This window comes from Pogona vitticeps, chromosome 12 (genome assembly GCF_051106095.1).
Source record: "Pogona vitticeps strain Pit_001003342236 chromosome 12, PviZW2.1, whole genome shotgun sequence".
In the NCBI taxonomy this organism is placed as follows: domain Eukaryota; kingdom Metazoa; phylum Chordata; class Lepidosauria; order Squamata; family Agamidae; genus Pogona; species Pogona vitticeps.
The window spans coordinates 19,899,472-19,912,592 of NC_135794.1; the positions used below are offsets into that span (position 1 = coordinate 19,899,472).

The window sequence follows — 13,121 nt, forward strand, 5'->3', positions numbered from 1 at the left end:
ATATTTTGTTTCCACCAGTGGGAAAAAAAATTGTTTTTAAAATCCAGTTGTTGCTAGAGAGCTCAGTAGTTGAAGTATCTGGCTGTGGAGGTTGGGAGTTCAGTTCCCTGCTGTGCCTCCTTGGGGAGGAGCAGCCTGTGTGGCCATGGGTAAGCTGCACAGTCCCAGAGCTGCCCCCAGAGAAAGAGAATGGTAAACCCCTTTTGAGTACTCTTTACCTAAAAACCCCTGGGAAGGATTGTCATGAGTCAGAATTGACTTGACAGCACATGCTTATTATTTATTTTAATTGTTGGGTGGGTTATGTGCCCCACAGGCTGCATGTGGCCCATCTGAGATGGCACCCATGGGACATTGATTCTGTACCGGGCTTTTTGTCTCATTTTGATCTGTTAGACTGTTGTTTTGTGCTTGCTCTCTCTCTCTCTCTCTCTGTGTGTCCTTATGAGAAAGGGACTAGTCTTACACTCCACATTTTGCACAAAATGTATGGAATAAACCTGACTACATTCTTATTCTTGGGGAAGACCTGTCATGGACATTTTGAGATTTATCCATATGCTCTTTTGTTATATTGAGTCCATCTGTCTTTGTTGGAAAAGAACAAATGAGTGAGATTTCTTGCTTTGGTATTTCCAGGTAATTGGAGTTTTTCTTTTTCTTTTCTTTTGATGTGGCAGCCAGTTGAATGTTCTGCTGTGTTTCCCTGAAAATAAGACAGGGTCTTATATTAATTTCTTCTCTCCAAAAAATTCATTAGGGCATATTTTCAGAGGATATTTTATTTTACTGTCATGTCATCTTCAGGTTGCTGCACAAGGGTGGAGGGCGGGGTTTTACTTAACCGGGGCTTATTTTGGGGGCAGGGTTTGTTTGTTTGTTTGTTTGTTTGTTTATTTATTTATTTATTTATTTATTTATTTATTTATTTATTTATTTATTTATTTAACTTGTATGCCGCCCACTCTACCCAAAGGTCTCTGGGCAGCTTACAGCAATTATGCTTATATTGCAAGCATCCTGAAAAATCATACTAGGACTTATTTTCAGGTTAGATCTTATTTTCTGGGAAACAGGGTAGTTGAAAGTAGCCACCATTAGTGATCTAAATGTTTTACTAGTTAGAAGGAAAGTTAGCATCCTTTGAGCAAAATCTGCCTGTACTCATTTGGAGCGTATTTTAAAACACTGTTAGTCTGTTAGCATTAGGTTATCATTCATCTAGAGCAGTGGTTCTTAACCTTTGTTACTCGGATGTTTTTGAACTGCAACTCCCAGAAACCCCAGCCAGCACAGTTGGCGGTGAAGGCTTCTGGGAGTTGCAGTCCAAAACTCCTGAGTAACCCAAGGTTAAGAACCAGTGATCTAGAGAACCATCATACAGTATGTTCAAAACTCCACCTTTCTGTGAAGATTCTGAAGGATGCTGCCCTAATACAGTGTATTCAGTCTTTTTTGTGTGTGATTTGCAGGAAGGTTAAGATCTTGATTTATTGATTAATAGTGGAATATGTTTCCTTGTAAGTTCTGCATAAATAGGAAACTCAGAATCTTTCTGCTTTCTTCTATGCCCAAAGGTTAGTAGTGATGAACTAGACAGCTGCCATTTTTTTTATTTATTTATTTATTTATTTATTTATTTATTTATTTATTTATTTATTTATTTATTTATTTATTTATTTATACCCCACCTATCTAGTCATTTCGACCACTCTAGGTGGCTTACAACATAAGAATAACAAGTTCTAAAACATTTATAACAATTAATTAATTAAATGATTGTATAAGATGGGAAAATAAAAATAAATCAAATAAAGAGAAAAAAAGGAAAGAGGACAGGAATTTTCCTCTCAGTAATAAACATTAGTAAGAAAGAATTGAAACAGTATATACATTATATTACCATATTTTAGGGAGTTGCAGCAGTTTGTGGCAGAGTTAATTCAAATGCAAAGATGGGATTTGTTTCTACTAATCCTTAACTGCACAGGGATGTTTGGGAATCTCTTGAAATAATTTGCATGGTGCTCTGTGTTCAGTTGTTATAACTGTTAGGTAACTTGTCTGTTTGTCTTATATAAAAACTAGCATGGAGGTCAGTTGACTCTTCGTCTTTCCTCTCTCCACCCACATAGTGGGAGTATGGTTTTAATTATGTAGCTCATTAATTTTTTTTAAAAAGAGATACATCTACTAACACTTCTTGGCTAGTTGTTGTCACTCTGAATTACCTGCAGCTTGACAGATTGAGACCTTCCAGATGCACAATAGTTTAAAAATAGTAACAGCTTTAGGGTGAGGAGGATCAGTTATTTGTTTCTTAGGCTGCATGTTGGGACAAATCCTATTTTAATTTCCTTGCCTCCAGTAAAATAGAGGGTACAAGGGTATTCCCCTTATCCCCAGAAGAAACTGGTTTTGCATAATTGGAAGTGGTCTAGTTCTGCCATTGGAACCGTATCTTTTGTTTTCTGTGGCTCTGTGCCAAAAACCTGCTTAAAGTGTGCCTACGGATTTGGGCGCACCCACTGGGTCTTTTTAACATTGAACCTTTAGGCTGTGTCCAAAACTCTCTTTGAAATTCTTTTAGGTCCCTGTATTGTTGAAAAGAGAAGGCAGTTGTATGACTCTGGTAGAAATGTTGAGATATTTTTCAAGGGCAGAACTGAGTGTTGTGCTGACTTGATGGAGGCAAACATTAGGACTTTGGGCTTCCCTGCATCCTTTTGAAGGACATTTTTGAGTTTCTCCAGCTGTACTTCATAGCACACATTATGATGTCTTAAAATGATTTGTCTGTGTATCCAAATAATAATGTGAAATGTGGCTTTGAATCTTCTCCTGATTTCATGTAAGACTTAACTTGAGAGGGGGAAAATCATCTAAAAAGTGGGCATGTATCTACTCAGCTGTTGAGAAATGTAGTTGCTATGCTCCATTGTTGTTTCCTATCCTTACGCACTGTTGTCTGGCAGAAGCTTAGAAAAGAATAAAGAATGCTATGGCCAAGCAGGTTATGTAAGTAAATTGTTTTGGCTGATTTATAAGATGGGAGACCTTTCAAGATAAAAATGACCAACATAAAAATACTGCTGTAAACTGCCCAGAGAGTGCATTGCACTATGGGGCAGTATAACATAGTGTTTCAGCAACATTCAACAGCTATGGAGAGATTTCAGAGCTTAAGTTATTGTTTGTGGAAGTTATATATGACACTCTTTTCGGTTCTTGACACTACCTGAAATGTAATACATAAATATCTATGTTCTGTAACTGATGGCTCGATAACCGTTTGTTCTTACTATGCTGTCCTTCCTTTTCACTCTTTGATTAGTAGTACATAAACTACATGCACCATGATGACAGTAGGAAGATGGAGAGAATGATGCTTTTTTTATTCCAGCAGTGGGCATAATTTCTTAGGCCCTGAAGATATCTATCTGTTTGTTGATTGATTGATTAATTGATCCCACACACACACTTAACTGCCTGTTTTTGCAGGTTGCTATGAGCAGCTTGCTTATTATGTTTCTCATGCTGTCTCCATATCCCATTCATGCAAGCATTGACAGTCAGGTTTCTTTCTTCAACAGGAGAACTGTATCATGTTGCTTCAACCCATTTTCTGAGTAGATCAGTAAACAAAATCATGGTTTTCTTGATTACTCTACAGTAGGTTTAAATGATTGGCATGGGTACCCATTTTACTCAACTGCTCATTGCACTTTGAAGCAATGGGTTTTGTTTGTTATAGCAGAAACCTCTCTGTTTATTATAAAAGCATCAGCGCTTTCTTGTACTTCTAAAAACTATGTAAAGGCTTTGTTTGGGATAAACTTTTGATGACTAAATAACTGAGGGCTGCAGTCCACAAGTATTTATACCAAGTGAAACTTGTTAATCTTTAAAGCGCCACAAGTTTAGTTGTTTGTGCTGCAAAAATAGTATTGCTACAATATTTAGAAGTATTTCATTTTACGCTGTAATTCAGTATATCCATGAATGTTAATACCTCCAAGGAATAATGCAAAACATTTCTCATAATTACTAAGTTACCAGGCTCATAGAATTATAGTTTAATACTTTTTAAAAGTAGCTGGTCACTCTTTTCAGTTATGTGCCACAATAAAGACAATCTTAGCCACGTTCATGATGATTTAGCTTTAACATACTGAATATGCTATAACAAAGGCAGGGTTTTTTGAAACTTGTAAACAGTAATGGAGCACAAGCATTTGTGAGGTTTTTTTTAAAAAAACTAAGCTCTAGGTAGAACTTCATTGTATCTAAAAATTCATATCTGAAGTTCAAAGCTGATTTTCCAGTTATCTGATCTTTAGTATGTAAAAACCCAAAGTGTACATCCTGGTCAGTAAGGACTGGATGAAATTCAAGCTTATTCTAGCTGGCATTATACCAGATTGTTTTTGTTTATCCAGTCAACTGGTTGCTTGAGGTTAGGGATTACAAAATAATGTAACAGATCAATTATCTCTTCTTTGTGCTTGTATTTTTGTAATTAATAAGCAGGTTTTGTACAGGTGTTAAGACATCCTTTGGAAGAATGCCAGAATGTGTAAACTTAGAATAATCACTTGCATTTGAAAGTGAACGTAAATGGACAGAGATTGAAGTGCAAATCATTCGTAACTACATTTTCCTTCTCTTGCTGTAATGTAGACATTCCTGAGGTGAGTGTCACCTCATAATAAATGAGCTTTTTGACAGAGTAGGTATTTTTATCTTCAGGTTGTCAACAGTGTTCAATGAATTGCCACACTGGCTATGTAATGTCTTGCCTTTTCCCCTCATAATTGCTATTCTGCCTACAAATGGGACCTCTGTGTGTGATGGCCACTAACAGAAATTTGAAAAGTGAAGCAAATATTTCTCTGGCCCTTCAAGTGCTGTCATTTGACATCAAGGAGTGCAGGATTAGGCTCTTAGCAATTCAGTCAATTTCTTGCTGCTGTGGAATGGGGAACTCCTAATTTTCCTTCTGGGAACTGGAGCAATAGTAGCACTTTTGTGGACAGATTCCTCAGCTCTCTCTTCTATCATTGTTGCCTCCTGGACAGTGGTATTTATGTTGTTCTGTGAGTTTGTGGCAAAAGTAGACTTTTTAAAAAGTACAAAGAATATGGGGGCAAGGTAGCCTTTTCAGCTTAACATATTTGGATGTAATCCAGTATGCAGAATTGTGAACTGTTTGACAGGCACAGCTAGAAGAATCCTGGCTTAAAGGTCCAAAAAGCTTGTTTGGTGAGCAGGACTGATTGGATTTAAATTAAAATAACTGTATTTTTTGATTATTTAAATTTTAAAAAGTGATTGTGATTTATTCAATCACAATTTAAATTACTTTGATTTTTTTTTAAAAAATAATGTTTATCCATCTTGTGGTGAGAACATGAAAGAGGGCTCTCTCCGTGGCTGCTCCCAGACTTTGGGATACACAACCCCAGGAAGCCAGGTTGCCCCTCCCCTTGTTCTCTCATCAGGCAAAGACCTTCCTTTTCAGACAGCCCTTTAAGCAGTAAGTTATCTCAAGGATACTGGTTTTTAACTTGCAGGTTTTAAAAAATGCTTTTGAATTGTTTTTAAACTTGGTTTTTTAAAGTCTTAAAATTTGTTTTACATGTTATATAAATCTGTTGAGAGATAGCTTTGGGTCCCTGATGAGATAAGTAGCACACACGTATGCACGTGCACACACGCACACATGCACGTGTATAAAATATATAAAAAGGCCCTGCACGACATCTTAGTGAAGGGTTTGGTGACTCATCCTATCGGAGTGGCTTGGATTCCACAAAACTGCATGGATTTTGCCTGTTGTATGGCATATAGACTTTGAGGAAGCAAAAGAAAGGGTGTAATACTTAGCCAAAACCAACACTGCTGCCTGGTTAGCTCAGTGAGTTCAGTATCTGGATGTGGAGCCAGAGATTGGCTGTACCTCCTGTGGGTAGAGCCAGCCTGTGTCCATTTGGGCAAGCTGCACAGTCCCTGAGCAAGCCAGAAGAAGGGAATGATCTACCACTTCTAAATATACTCTACCTAGAAAACCCTGGAAAGAGTTGCGAAATGTCAGAATTGACTTTACAGCATGCAATTATTATTATTAAAAAACAAGCATGTTAAAATAAAACAAAAGTATATGGCACCCCAAAGAATAAGTGTTTTTATTCAGAGTGAGCTTTGATGTATTGTAATGCCCTTGAAATCTGCAGAGGCCTATACAGAAATAAATCTATTAATGTTTATAGTGTCATAATACTCTTGTTTTCATCTTTAAGTTGTTTTTGTTGTACTTGATAAACCAGACTAACGTGTCTATCTCTTTGAAAACATAGCTAAAAGGAAAAAGATGTCTGTGAAAGCTTTGCTAGATTTAATTCATCAGCATGAACTCCAGATAATAAGGAGCACAGCAACAGACATGGCAATTGGCATTTCTGTAAAGGAAACAGCTAGGTTGAAGATTAAACACACATTGGACTTGGTAGAATGTAAGCATTTGGACTGTACAAAACAATATAGCCAATTAAAGGTAATGACTGGCATTCCCTGGACTACCCCAGATAATGAAATGGTGTATGGTTTAATTTTCCTGGTTGGACTTTAAAGGCATAAAGACAAAATTCCCAAGCATGTCATAGTATATCCTCAGACCTTCTGTAAGTTAAGATTCTACTTAAAACCTTCAACATTGTAAGGTGCTCAAATTTGTGCAGTGTTGGCACTTGCCATGTCAAGTGACATTAGATCTTCCCCTCAAATCCAGCTTACTGTTCTGTTAGCAGAAGGCAAGAAATCATTCCAAAAGCCCAAGTTGGATTTTACCATTTAACATCTAGCAATAAATCCAAGGTTTTCAGTCAGCTGGTTAGGTTATCATTCCGGGCTTTATGATTTGCAGATGGCCCATGCTCCCTCAGCTTTGCCTTGGGTTTATAGCTGGCTGTTTTACAAAAAGTTGTCATGCAACAGATTCTGCCCTGAGATTTGAGTACATATTCTATGGGAGATGACAACTGCACAGGTCAGTAACTTAGTTTGGATCACAGAACTCTCAACAAATTCTGCCACAGAGAAATATCCATTATCAAGCTCAAGCAGTGCTCAAGGAGCTGAAAGGCATCCAGTGCAGAAAGTAATAAATGAGAGAGAGAGAGAGTGGTGTGTCATCAGCATACAGTACTGATGATACCACACCCCAAATCTCCAGATAACCTCTCCCAGTAGTTTTACATAGATGTTAAAGAATATAAGGGAAAAGATCATGCCTGAGGGACCCCCATGACATAGAGTCCAAGGGATTGATCCGGCCTCTCCCAGCTGAACTTTTTGGGATATGGCTATCAGGAAAGGACTGGAGCCAATGGAGAACCAGGCCTTTCATCCCTAATACTGAAAGCCGCTCCAGGTGGCTTGATGGTATTAAAAGCAGCTGAGAGATCTAGAAGAACCAACAGTATTACACTCCCTGTTTCAAACTCCTGCAAAAGGTCATCTTGCAGAATCATCAGTATTGATTCAGTCCCATAGCATGGCCTGAAACCTAGTTGAAAAGGATCTAGACTATTGGTATCATCTAAGAACATCTGCAATTGGTCCACCACTACCCTCTCAATCAACTTACCCATAAAAAGAATGTTAGTGACATTGTCAATATCTTCCATTGGTAAGCTGGTGGTTTTTTGGGAATGGGCTGAACAGGGGTCTCCTTGTCCATCCAGAGAGGTGGTGGCTTTGCAGTGTGCAAGTGTCTTGTCAATGTCATCAGATGTAACAGGTTGGAACTGATCCCGGAGAAATTCAGGAAATGGTGCATTGGATATCTTGACTTGAGCCATTAAACAAGAGGAGTCCAGGTCCCTTTGAAGCTTTAAACAGGGATATGTGTTGCATCAGAACTGGTCTCCAGGGTTCTTCAGCTATTCTTTTTCCTCTGCTGCTTCTTTTTATGTTTGTTTTACCTTGAATGATCTGCTGAAACAGTTTGTTCTGAGTCTCCCATTGTGTGACAGAAGTAGTCTAGCTGTTTGCATTGTATGTGTTTCATAATATTTTGGTTAGTACTGTATGTATTTGCTTTAATGCTTTTTTGTTGGCTACCCTTTCATTCAGACTATTCTTCACGTACTGTAATAAATCCATATTTCAGATATATCCGTCTTTTTAATAGTTGTCTGTTAGTCAGCGTTTCCATGGCATATAGCATAACTGAGAACACATAGCACCACACAATGTGCATGACATAGTACAGTATACAGTGTCATACAATGTGCAACTTTAACATTTTTTTCTAAGATCATCATCATCATCATCTGTGGATTATAAACTTTGTTTCATGGTCAGTGTGGCTGTCTCTTGTATTCCGTGCGGTGGAAACCTTGATGCTGTTCTTAGGTTTATATAATACAAGTACTGTACTATGGAGTTGGTTGTAAGAACAGTGGAAGCATAGCCATGCAGTTTCTTACAACAGAGAGCAGCTTTTTAAAGATAAAGAGTATAATAGATACCAAAGCCATTAAATCAGTTTTGAGAATGTGCATTGTATGGAGTTGTGTATTCCCGTTCTACTGCATGTCATGGAATGGTGGACTTTTACAGAGGCTATTTTTTAAATTATAGAAGCATTTGAAATGTAAATTTATTGCTGGGAGAGTCTTGGGTATTAAGAAGGTGATGAATTATGAAGTGCTAACATAAGTGAACAAAGACCAAGAAATGGTAAAACTCATCAAGTGCAGGAGTAGAGCAAGAAAAACAAACACTGCTTTGTCTAAGATGCCTGACACTAGAAAAATGATTCACAAGAGGAAGGGAAGGAGCACATTCTTAGGAACTTTCTATGTGTCGTCTGGCACATGGTTAGACCTCACTAATGTCGCTAGGCAGATGACCACTTAAATGACTTTCTTCACTGTGGCAAGCACAACCTATTGAAAAAAGCTTAACCCTTTCCAGTTAGATGCCATCATATTGGCTGGGAATGCTTGGAATTATGATTGGATGCATCTGTAGGGTGCTACAGTCCTGTTCAGGTGTTAGCTGAATCTGGTAGCTTGGATATGTTCTAGATATTCTTTATGGGAGGTTCTGGAAGTGAAAGAAGTGCAGACAACCTGCTGTCTTGCTAAGCTTGGAAAAAAAAGAGAGTATGTGCAACCGCCCTGATGAATTAGGACTTCGTATTTATTATTCTCCAGTTGTACTTTGTTCTTTGCAATCCAGCATGGCAAAGTTAATGAAGATGTTTGAATTTGTTGAGTGAGAGCCTCACATGGGGCTACATACTTGTTGTTTCCTGTAGTCTTTAGTGCCCCCCCCCCGCAAGGGTCCTGTTCTATAAGGTAAATACTGTACATTTGCTTCCCTGAGATGTCAGCAGTGACATTGCTCATAGAGATGATCCCTAAGTCTTGTCTTTATCAGAAAGACCCCAGAGCCAGGCCATGATGTGTGAAATTGAGGCCAATATGTATGGTTGTGTACAAGGTTGTGTTTATGGACAGGGGCCTACATAAACATTACCAGCTCAGTGGTGGCAGGTGTATCTTCTAAGTCTGAAGAAAAATAGCTAAGTGGGGGCCTATATGATTCTGTGCTGTGCTTGGAGCTACCAGAGCAGCGTGCAAAAAATATTTTCTTTTCTGTAGACAGGCGCACATTCCCTTGAGCATCAGCTAGGCTCCAGAGGCACTTGGAAACAGTGTGAAAGGGGGTGGGGAGATCATGCTGATTATTCTTTTGGTTTTCGGAGATACTCTAAAGCAGAAGGTTTCGTTGCTTTCAGAATATGCCTTAATCCTTTTCTGGTCTTCTGAGTTCAAAAGAAGAAGAAGAGTATGGCAGGAGCATTGTAGCATTACACTGGGCTTCAGACGTGCTGTGACAGCCATCATTCTTTTAACCGGTTTTCCTTATTTTTGGAATGTTTGGCATGAGAAATGTGGCTGTCCTGAATTTCAGTAGAGGCAGAACTGATTTTACTGGCCACTAAGGCTGGCAAAATATGTAGATCCCTGGTTGTGAGGAAGGAAAATGTTAATCTGCTTTATGAAGGAAGATTAGTAACAAAAGAGATATATACCTCTTGCCTAGACGCTGACCTTGTAGATTGTTTAGGAGAAAGAAAGCTGTAAAATAGCATTAGCACAAGGCATATAGAACATTGCAAAGTACAGTTGAAGTACAGTGTAGATGTAGAGGATGTGAAAAGCAGAACCATGAAGGGATTGTGGAATCTTTTTATTATGATTATTTTTTGCGTTCACATAGACAGTTTCCCAAGAATCAGAGCCTTCTCTCTTTTTTAAAGTAGGAGCTGGCTGCCTCTGGAATTTTTGCTTGTGAGAAAACATAGCTATCCTGGCCTGTTTCCCATAGATTGTGGCTAGCCTTGCTTAAAGATTAGAGCATTCCACTTGTTTCCCTTGACATGCAGGAGTAACAGTTTTACTCTTGTCGAACTTGATAATGTTTAAGTAAATGACACTCTTATCAGAGTTAGGGCTACGAAGGGACATTTCTTTGTGTTAGATTAGGAAGCCAAAATTCCAGATACCAACACAGACATTGACTTATTTATCAGATATTAGGAGCTGTAGCTTTAAACAAGCTAAAAGTGACAAGAAGTTTGGTTGGAGTGATGGTTTCCAGAATCTGGAGTGGGAGATAGTGAGACCTTTTCCTTCCCTCTGAGTCAAAGCAGGTTTAATTCCATTCTTAAAATAACTGTTACAAAGAGGTCAGATATCTTTTTGTTCAGAGCTTGGAAATTAAATTAGTGGAATAAATTCAGTCCAGTTCTTCTCTGCATAGATTTTTTTGTGTGAAACTGGTATTAAACACTCCAAATTACTTCTAGGTTCTATTTATTTCATTATTTAAAATATTTTTACCTTGCCTTTCTCCTTTAAAAGTACCCAAGATGGCTTATATCATTAAAATACACTATTTAAAGCTGAAAACAATAAGTATACAGATATTAAAAAGGAAAAAATCCATTTGAAGAAATAGTAAACAAAAGTCATACTAAAAACATTCAAAGCAGTAATACATAAAAATCCATTAAAAAAACCCCACTCAGGCAGCCAGTCACTGAGGGAAGGCTTGCCTAAAGAGAAAGGTCTTTGCCTGCTTGTGGAAGGACAGCAAAGATGGGGCCAGGCAGGCCTCCAGTGGGAGGGAGTTCCAGAGTCTGGGAGTAGCCACAGTATGTCCTCTCTCCCCCACACACATGCCATCCAGGAGAGGGAAAGATCAGAATGTGTCTTGAGTAGTCAAGACTGTCTTATAAACATCTAGTCTCTTTTTCTATTTGGTACCTCTTTGTGCAAATTTTTATATAAATAGTTACTTCTTTTTTTGTGCAAATGTAGAGTCTCGAGTCATGTTGGGAGGAATGTATGTATTCTGGTGTGAATGGCATAAGCCTTCTGAGTCTATTTATAGACTTCAATAATTTATAAAGGTTAAATGTAATCCAGACTGTAGTGTTATTTTCTCTGCTGATATCGTAGTGTAGAAGACTGGCAGGCTAGCCTTGTTGAAGGTTTGGGAGGGTTAATAGCTTTCAAAGCCTTGGACAGCAGGACCATGTATGGTGAAGTCCATATAAGTATCCACCTGATTGGTTAGACAGTAGCGATAAGTGCTGTGACAGGTGTTGGCAAAAGCTACACCTGTTTTCCATCTGTATGCTGATTTAGTGGGAGTTCCAAGCCCTGTATGTGGGGACATACAACGCCATGCCAAGTAACCCGAGATGGAATTATATCTTAATGGTGCCTTGTGGTCTTTACAGAATTTGATGCTCTTCTGTTGCTTAAATGTACAACAACTTTTCATGTGTCCAGTTGTCATGGAAATCCAACTCTCTAACAGTTTGAGCTGGTTCCATCTTTTAAAATTTGTTTATCAGAAATAAATTTAGTGCAGATAAATATATATATAACCATGCTTTAAGTTCATTTCCCACCGCCAATAGTATGTATTTATTTCAACTTCTGGGATGCTGAAATAAGCTGTTGAAATACCTGTAAATGCTAAGAAATTGGAGACCTTATAAGAGTGATACAAATATTGGTTTGCTTGACCCTTGAGAGTCTTGCTCCTCCTTTGATATTAATGGGTATTAATAACGCCAACTAAAGTGTCCTACAGCAAATAGTAGTTGGTCTTAATTTTACAGGTGGATGAAATAGAGACAAACTGGTCTTGTATGGAGACTCCGAGTACTTATTTGTTCCTTTAAAAATGCATTTCTGATTTGTAACTAAGCTTTCCAAACTCAGAGAGAGGTAAGAAAAGGTGATCTGGGTGGAGAACGTACTGTTCTATCTTTGAAGTGTAAAAACCTGTGTACTAACCATTGTTCACCTAGTAATCCAGTTTTTAATCACTACTTGGGAGAGCAATTTTTAAACTTCATAACCAAAGGAATAGTTTTCAGACTGGCTGGTCTTATGAGGAATGCCGGCACAATTTGTGTGCAAAATCAGTAATGAGTGCATTCTCAGATATAACCTATATGTCATAAAGGATTTTGTTCTTCTCTTCCCCACTGTATTGGTAGGCAGCTAGAATCTTTTTATTAAAGGGAATGTTTCATTCAGAATCACCAATCTGCTCTTCCACCAGCTTATGTGTGTGCTTTTGCTGAATGTCTTTGTTCTAACAGTTTGCAGATGGTGGCTTTTGAACTGAAACACTTCCAGAAAGAAAAGGGTTAAGCAACCTCCCTGCCACCCCTTCTGTCCAGATCCCAGGATGGTTTTGTTTTTTAAAGTAGCGGGGTAGATGTGTAGTCTCTTATTTATTTATTTGTTTGTTTGTTTGTTCATTTATTTATTTATTTATTTATTTATTTATCCATCCATCCATCCATCCATCCATCCATCCATCCATCTGCCCGCCCACCCACCCAACTTGTATGCTGCCCACACTCTGCAAGAGTCTCTTGTGATGCTTAATTTGATCCTTGGTATGTCTTAAAACAATAAAACCATAAAAGATCCCTTGTGTGATCCTTACTATGCCTTGTGTGGTAGATCATGCCATGCCTTTGCCATCACCCTTGTGAGCAAAGCATGACCCTTCACAGG

At 38.3% G+C, this 13,121-nt stretch overlaps 1 protein-coding gene across 1 annotated transcript in view; it reads left to right on the plus strand.

The window, feature by feature from the left end:
• MEF2A (myocyte enhancer factor 2A) overlaps positions 1 to 13,121 on the plus strand; it is an 86,131-nt gene that overhangs the window by 38,488 nt on the left and 34,522 nt on the right.